This window comes from Melopsittacus undulatus, chromosome 1 (assembly GCF_012275295.1).
Source record: "Melopsittacus undulatus isolate bMelUnd1 chromosome 1, bMelUnd1.mat.Z, whole genome shotgun sequence".
Classification (NCBI taxonomy): Eukaryota; Metazoa; Chordata; class Aves; order Psittaciformes; family Psittaculidae; genus Melopsittacus; species Melopsittacus undulatus.
The window spans coordinates 61,776,888-61,784,715 of NC_047527.1; positions in this window are offsets into that span (position 1 = coordinate 61,776,888).

Sequence of the window (7,828 nt, forward strand, 5' to 3'; positions counted from 1 at the left end):
GCTGGTGAGACAGAATGCAGTCCCCTATAGATGTATAGTTTGAAAAAGAAAAAATTGAAATAATGCCTTTGGAATTCTATCAGACAAAAGGCTAAGATAGGAAAACCAAAGTATCCTGCCTAAAATCCACATGAAAGACTCAAAATGTCATTCAATGTTTGTCAACTTTAATATTGGCTGTACATTATTTGATGGACTATTAATTTAAGGAATAGAAATAAAAGACATTAAAATTACATAAATAGTCATAAAATATGTTCTCAGTCAAATGTGCTATACAGGATCTTGAATAGTCATTAAAAAATGTATATTTAGCATAAGGTATATAAATGAGCTGGCAGAGCTAAGAAAATGAACTGAATGCTAGCAAGGATTCCAACAGAGTCTTCTGAGTGAAAAAAAAACAAAGGGATAGAATTCATAGGGGAAAGTAAATGAAAAATACACTTGCTGAGTATGAATGAAGAAAGAAAAGAAAGATGTTTCCAATTTGATTTATCATCTCCCCCTGTTCAGAAATGGTAGGTTTCCTGAGAATAGCTTGATGCCTACATTGTTTAAAAAGAAATTAATTGCCATCTGTTTCTTACAGGTGACACTGTCAGGATTTTCTTTGCATGCAAATAGTCTAGAAAGCAGCCTTTAAATCAAGACAAAGCAATAGTTGAAATTCTCGCAATCCTACGACTTTAAAGTGAGAGCTGGCACTAAGTATGACAGGAGCATCTGAAATGTTTCTCTGAACATGAGTCAATCTCAAAGGTTTGCAGAGAACTGCAAACTGGCAGAAAAATTGGTTCAGATTGATTCATAGGAAAAAGAAAATGAAAAGGAAAAAGAGAAACACTAAAAGCCTCATGAAGGAATGGAAAAGGCAAAAAATAGCATAGGAGATAAGCCAGGGCAAATGCTAAAGTGTAAACTTGCAGTGACAGAGCCTTGAGCAGCGTGAACAGATGACGGCAGGATCCCTGAACTGGGAGGGATGAATGAAGATCCACAACAGAGCTGACATACACATGTGGTTTTGTTGTTTGTTCACAGTTTAGGAGCTTTTTTCCTCTTGGGGTGCACTACTCCCAAGTACACAGTTTAGGAGGGGCTTTAACTGTACTAGAAAAACTGTGAAAGAACTGTCTGGACCAAGTACAGTTACTTCCTCTTGTTCCTGCTTCTTTCACAAAAGCGGTAGGAGTTGCAGGTACCATTAGACTGCTCTGACTAAAAATCAGTCCTGCCAAGGCAAACAGTCCAGTCAAGCACTGATGTCTTAGCACAAGGGCGAGGGGTGACACCCCTCTACTCCCAGCTGTAGCCCTGAGAAGGCAAAAAAGGCACTTTCCCTGGCAGTGTCATCAGCAATACATACAACCCAGGGAGATGCATATTATGGAATTAGCATCAGTTTTCCTCATGCTTCTTTGATTAGCTCTTTTCAGGGATGGCTTTTTGATTTGATTTGAAGTGTAGAGGGAAAGAACAAAAAAGCTAGGTGTTCAGAACAGCCTTCTCTTCATCACTGCAGAAGTGCCTGTGTGCTGTGTGTCCTGCTCAGGTACATATTTTCAGCAATGTTTTATTCACAGCAACACAGTGGTTCAACTGCTAGTCTTAAGCAGTGCCCTCATTCTTGGTGTCAGTGGTTGCTGGGAAGTTTTTTGGAAGTGTGTCTGTTGCATATAAAATCCAGTGTATTGGAAGACTGTTAAGGGAAAAATACTTATTAAGGGGAAAAATGCTAAACAATATAATTGAATAAAAATCGTGTTTTCTTTCTGGGTTTATTAGTTTGGCTTTTCCTGGATTTCATTGTGTTTCTGTAACCACAGGAAGGGAAACACAAAGTAATGCCAGAGAAATCTTGCCTAAGAAACATCAACCATGATGTTGTTAGCTAACCAAGTAGATGAGCCATTGCCATTTGCAAACTCATTGCATATGCCAGTGAGATAAGTCAAGACTCCACCAAACAAGTTGGATGAAATTATGTGGACACGGAATCAACAATAGAAAGAGATCAGCAAAAACAAGGCTAGTTGATATTCCAGTGTCCCTCTCCGTTAGTATTCTGGCACTCAGTAATTTGCACCATGGAACTGTCTGTGGGTGTGAAATGGTTTCTTTTTGGATCCAATATAGCCAGAGTCTTGCTCCAGGAGTTTATCTGACATACTGCAACTGCTGTTACGTATTCATTCCATGCTGCTGGCCTTAAGTCAAAGTGAAATTCATTGAAATACTTAGTTTGAACAGCAGGCTTCTCCTTACAAATCTGCCTCTGCTGTGCTGAACTACTTGCTAAGACAGGTATAGCCCCAGGGTGGTAAACAGCACTCTTCAGGAGTGCAAAGACTGAACCATAGCTGTGCAATGAGTGCTGATGGGATAGTTTGCTTTTAAGGACTTGAATGGGTCACTAAAATGGAAATTAAATTCATGTAGGAAAACTGTGAAGAGAAGAGCCTGAAAGCTGCTGGAGAGGAGATGATGGAGATGAGGTAATATGGAGGAACAGATTTAGACCAGCTGAACTCAGATGTAGTAAGGAAGTGTATAGGAGGTGGAAACAGGGGTAGGAGACCCAGCTGGATGATAGAGCTGTTGTTTGATCTTGCAGGTATAGGGTTGGGAAAGCCAAGGCCTACCTGGATTTGAATCTGGTGAGGGGTATAAAGGGCAACGCAAGTGGATTATTCAAGAACATAAACAAGGAAGACAAGGGGAAATGTGTCCCACTGCTGAATACAGAGGGTGATGCAGGACACAGAGAAGGCTGAGGTACTCAGTGCCTTTTTTGTCTCAGTCTTTGCTGGTAAATCTTTACTCAGCTGTCTATACTGGGCTTGCCAGTATAAGAAAGATATAGATGAACTAGAGTGAGTTCAGTGCAGAGCCACAGAGATCATTCAGGGACTGGAGCACCTCTCCTAGGATAAGAGGCTCAGAGTTGTGACTCTTCAGCATGGAGGAGACAAGGCTCAAAGGGAACTCACCAGCCCATACAAAAACCTGAAGGGAGTATAGGAGAGAGAGACAGACACTTACTGGCTGTAGTTACCGCAAGCGGCAGTATGTACAAAAATACAAGCTCCTTGCCAAAGCACCTTCTCTGTTGCATCCCACATCCATTTTTCTGAGCCTTGCTCCCACAAGCTTCTTTTTAATATCCTCTAATTCCTGTATCGGAGGCCACAATCAACATTCATGGACCATCTGCGTTGCTCATCATCTTTTGGTAATGTCTGTAATTTCCCTTTCCATGATCTCTTCCCTTGGCTGAAGAATCACAGAATGGTTTGGGTTGGAAGGGACCTTAAAGATCATCTAGTTCCAGCCCCCCTGCTGTGGGCAGGGACACCTTCCACTAGACCACATTGCTCAAAACCCTTTTGTTTTGTGTATGAAGTTTCCATGCCTTGGTTGCATTTCTCTGATTTTTTTTTCCACTTCTGCTGTATCCTTTTTCAGATCAGAAAACCAGGACTAGCTGCATAATTCAGGGCACAAGCAAATCAGAGATTTAAAGAGTACTACAATCTGCCTCTCAGTTTCTTCTGTAGTTATTCCTAATATCAGATGTGCTTTCTTGTCTTCTTCTGAACATTTAAACTGATATTATCAGGACCTATCATAGTTGTGTGATCTCATTCGCAAGCAACTTCTCAAATTTACTTTCTGACTCATAAAGTGGTTCATATAAAGGATATTTTAATGTAATGGCTAAATATGTGGCTGTTAAGCAGGAGGTGCTTCCAGTTAGTAGGATGAGGTTTTGCTAAAACAAAAATTACTGCATACATGGGTCTGATATAAAAAGTAGTGGATTGCAGGGCTATGCACAAGGTGGCGAACACGCAGATGCTGCAGTCAATGTATTTACATATAGATATAGCACTACTGGAGGTCAGCTGCTGGTGTACTTGTCTGACTCCTCTGTATATTTGTGCTCACCTGTCCTATCATCAAACTTATAGCTACAGTGGTCCTAGAAAAATGGTGTTTAACCTCAGCCTGCAGTACTGTGCTGAAGCAAAGCGCCTGCAAAGTGTCCTAACACCATGCACCAGCTATTGTTCAGCCCACCGCAGCCTTGGAGGAGCAAGTTAACACTTGGTATCACTGACAGAGACTCTCTTCCTTTTGAATTCCCTCAAATGCTTTTCTGTGCCAGCATTCCTTCCAGGGTGCTCTTTTACCTTAACTCCTCTGTATCCTGAGGCTGAGCTGGCCCCAGGTCCTTCTCCATGGCTGGGTGCAGGGGAAGCACTCTGAACATCTGAGGAGGTTGGAGGGGACTTGTCTCATGGAGGCTCCTGCTGAGAGCTAGCCGAGAGCAACCATGCTGAGGGTTTTCCTCTGGTTCGTTTCTGAAGCTAGAATCCCAGTAGCTTGGCCCATGTTGAGGAACATCCTGAGGCTCAAGTGAGCTTTTCACTGTCCTGCCCTGGTGAGATTTGTGTGCTTGTGCTCTCTGACATTCAGGTTGTCAAGGACTGAGCCTGAAGAATGTCACTGGGAAGGATGCTGGGCTTCTCAACAGACAAGCAGTGCCTGTGCCACACTCTCCTTTGGACAACAGTATTCCCACGTTTTGTCCCCCAAAGACAGGGGTTGAATCCAGCCCTTAAGACTGTTTTTGATGATTAATCATGTGCTACATTTATCTTGCAATGTGTAGGAAGAACTTAAAGTCAATAACTACTCTGCAGTGACAGTCTCCTCTTTTCTGTGTGAGGGTTTTGTGGATGTAGTTATTCAGTTTTGGCACAGCGCTAAGAGAGGAATAGCCTTGCTTTTGTACTCATGCTCTTTTCAGAAGCTCAGTTATTTTAATGTTCTTCATTTGAGAGTCATGGTCAAACTAGAAAGCAGAGATTACTCCTCTTGCAAGAAAAAATTGACACCTCAAACTATGTTAAAGTTGAATTTTTGTGACCTGTTACACAGCCTGGATTACTTTACACGTGAGATGGCAATACCAGGTTTGAGTCCCACACTCAAAGCCTAGCAAAACTGAAACAAGAGGAATATTCTTAAATATATTGATATTGATGATAGTTCCTAACTTTATTGTTCACTCATGGTTCTTGACACCATATGGCTTATTATTCATATGTGATGTATTTATATTCATCTGAATGCTGCCGGTCCTTAGGGTCACTTGTTAAGAGTCTCTGGGGAGAACAGATTGGTTACATTTTGTATTGCTCACAAACTTTTCAGATGCATAGTTTGACTTGTGAAGAAACTGCTTAGTGTTGTGTTTAAAAGAAGGCTGTGAGGCATCCACACTTCCTTGGCAGGCCTTACTTGTGCTTGTCATATGTCTCTCCTGGTCTGTGTGGGCACCTAATTGTATCTGACTCATACCAATAGATGGACTGAATTAATGATTCAAAACATTAATGATAACAGGCATTTGCATGTGCACATGTGAAAAGGTCCATCTCAGGCCTTAAATGTGGGGATCTGCATAGTCAGGGACAGCCTATCTCATTATTACTGCTGGAACAGAAATCAGGAAGCTGAAATCCATGGCGTGTCTGGAGCCCTCACAACAGACACATACTGGTGCAGAGTCCCACTTGCCAGATGGAGATGGGTATGCAGCTGTGTGGAGGCAGAACCCTGGGAAGACAACAGGTAACCTGGGGTCTGCCTGGGGTTTCTTGCTCACCCAGGGCTAATCACAATGCAAAGAACAGGCTGAGGGCATCAAAGACAAACTGTGGGTGGGAAGAGGTGCAGGGAACTTCCAGAAGAGACAGCAAAGCAAAGCAGGGGAAGGATGTGGGTTCACATGTGTTGACAAAAGATGAAGTTACGAGACTGCAAGCATTAGGGTCAGTCACATTGAGGTAAAGAGAAGTGGTTAATGTGGATGGGTGAAATGGATTTGCTTTGTTGAAGATGGAAGCTGGGAGAGAAGGAGGAACCTGTTTGATCATCTGAATGCCACATACTCAGCTGGACACAAAAATTTTAGCCACAGATGAAATAGCTCTACTGCAGATGAATTATCTCTAACTCCCTGATTGTAATGATTCAAGCACTTCCTTTCAAATAGCATTTTTCCTTCTTATGTGCTCTATAACCTATTTCCAGAAAGAAAATTCATTCCACCAGTCTTTAATAGTTGAGTGTTAACTTTCTCTAGCCAGCTGTTTGGGTTAAATCTTCCCTTTAGCAGGAAGATGGAACAATTAAAAATGAGTCAATCCATGTTGTACTTTTTTTTGCATCTTTCCCAGAAATGTTTAGTAGCGGTTGCTATAGGAGGCAGAATGCTGGACTCAGACCTGATTGTGTCAGAGGTTTCTGTTTCTGTGAGATAGGATAGTTTCCAATGCCCACTCTTAGATAATACCAATGTTATCCTAGTATTTTATCTGGAATAATGAAACAAGTGAGCATCTGGAGGTGCTCTGATACATCGTAAAGCAAATGGGAAACCCCGTTTGCTACCATTCAGATTCCAGGATGTTTGATACTACCTGAAAGTGGTGAAAGGTTATTAATGATTTACAGTTTGGATATTTCCCTGGCAGTGGCTTTTACTTTCATTGCTTTCAAAGACTTGGTTACATTTTTAACTATTAGCATACAAACTTCCTCCAAATTTCCACCTGATAAGATCAGCAGTATTCGTTATCGAGCAGATTTCAACAGGCAAGGTTAAATATGCTAAAAATGCCCAGCTCCACCTTTCCTCTTTGGTTGTGTGTATGTATCTCAGCTTACATTGCTCCCCAGTCCCTGACAAGTCACTGCCTTTACTTTGTACTGATACTTTCCACATTCCATGAGGGAGCAGTGATTTTGATTTCCTTGTTTTCTGATCAGAAGCACCACCATTGTTTTCCTGTAGGCAACACTGGATTTTTGCCAGGTCAGAAAACCCCTCTTTTCCAAGTTATGATTGTACAGATGTTGTAAATGGTATGCAGGTGTCTTTGGTGACTTTTGAAGATCTTGATGCTGTCTTCTTAGTAGCAGTCCAGGTTCCCAGGGGATCTTGCTTTATAATGCAACTGAATATTATAAAGATCTAAACCATCAACAGTATAAAATGAAACAAACAGCTATGAGGATATAAATGAACATTTTAACTACCAGAGACTCCCAACTATGGAAATTTTCATTCCCTTCTATGCCTTGTGATGGCCATATGGTGGCATAGGTTATTGCTAATCACTGGTATATGATGTTCTGGGAGTAGTACAGCCCAGTATTTCAGGTTTAGCAGACCATTTTTAGAGGTAGGGTTCACAGCCGATGGTTTTCTCACTCCTGTAAGCAAATAAAACAGTGGCTTTCACCTCCAGATAAAGGCCTCTGATAATACCAGCTCCAGCTCTCCACCCTGCTCCTCAGCCAGCTACCACCACTCATGGCAGAGGGAGTGGGGAGAGACTTCCTCCTGCACCTTCTCTGACCTCCTGCTTATTGATGAAGTGATGCTATTTTTCCCCACCTGCTGCTGCTTGTTTAAAAAGGGGACAAACCCAGACATTTTCTTTCTGAGTTTTCTTTCCTTGTTGTGGAGTTCAGCCTCCAGAGGTAGATAAAGCATAATTAAGACCTACTGAGTCATCAGACTTGGCACAAAACCAGGTGGAACCTTGAAATTATGAAAGGCATTGTAAAAAACTGGGAAGCACTAACCTCAGGTGATTTTTTGTGATGATAAAAAGATGAAAGTTGGAAACATGTAACTGAAGCATTATTTGGAGAGATGCAGCACTTCTGAAGTTAAATCAAAGCGTCATGTTTGCTGTAGTTGAAGTAGTTAATATTTGCCAGGTTAGCTCGAGGTATTTTGACGTAG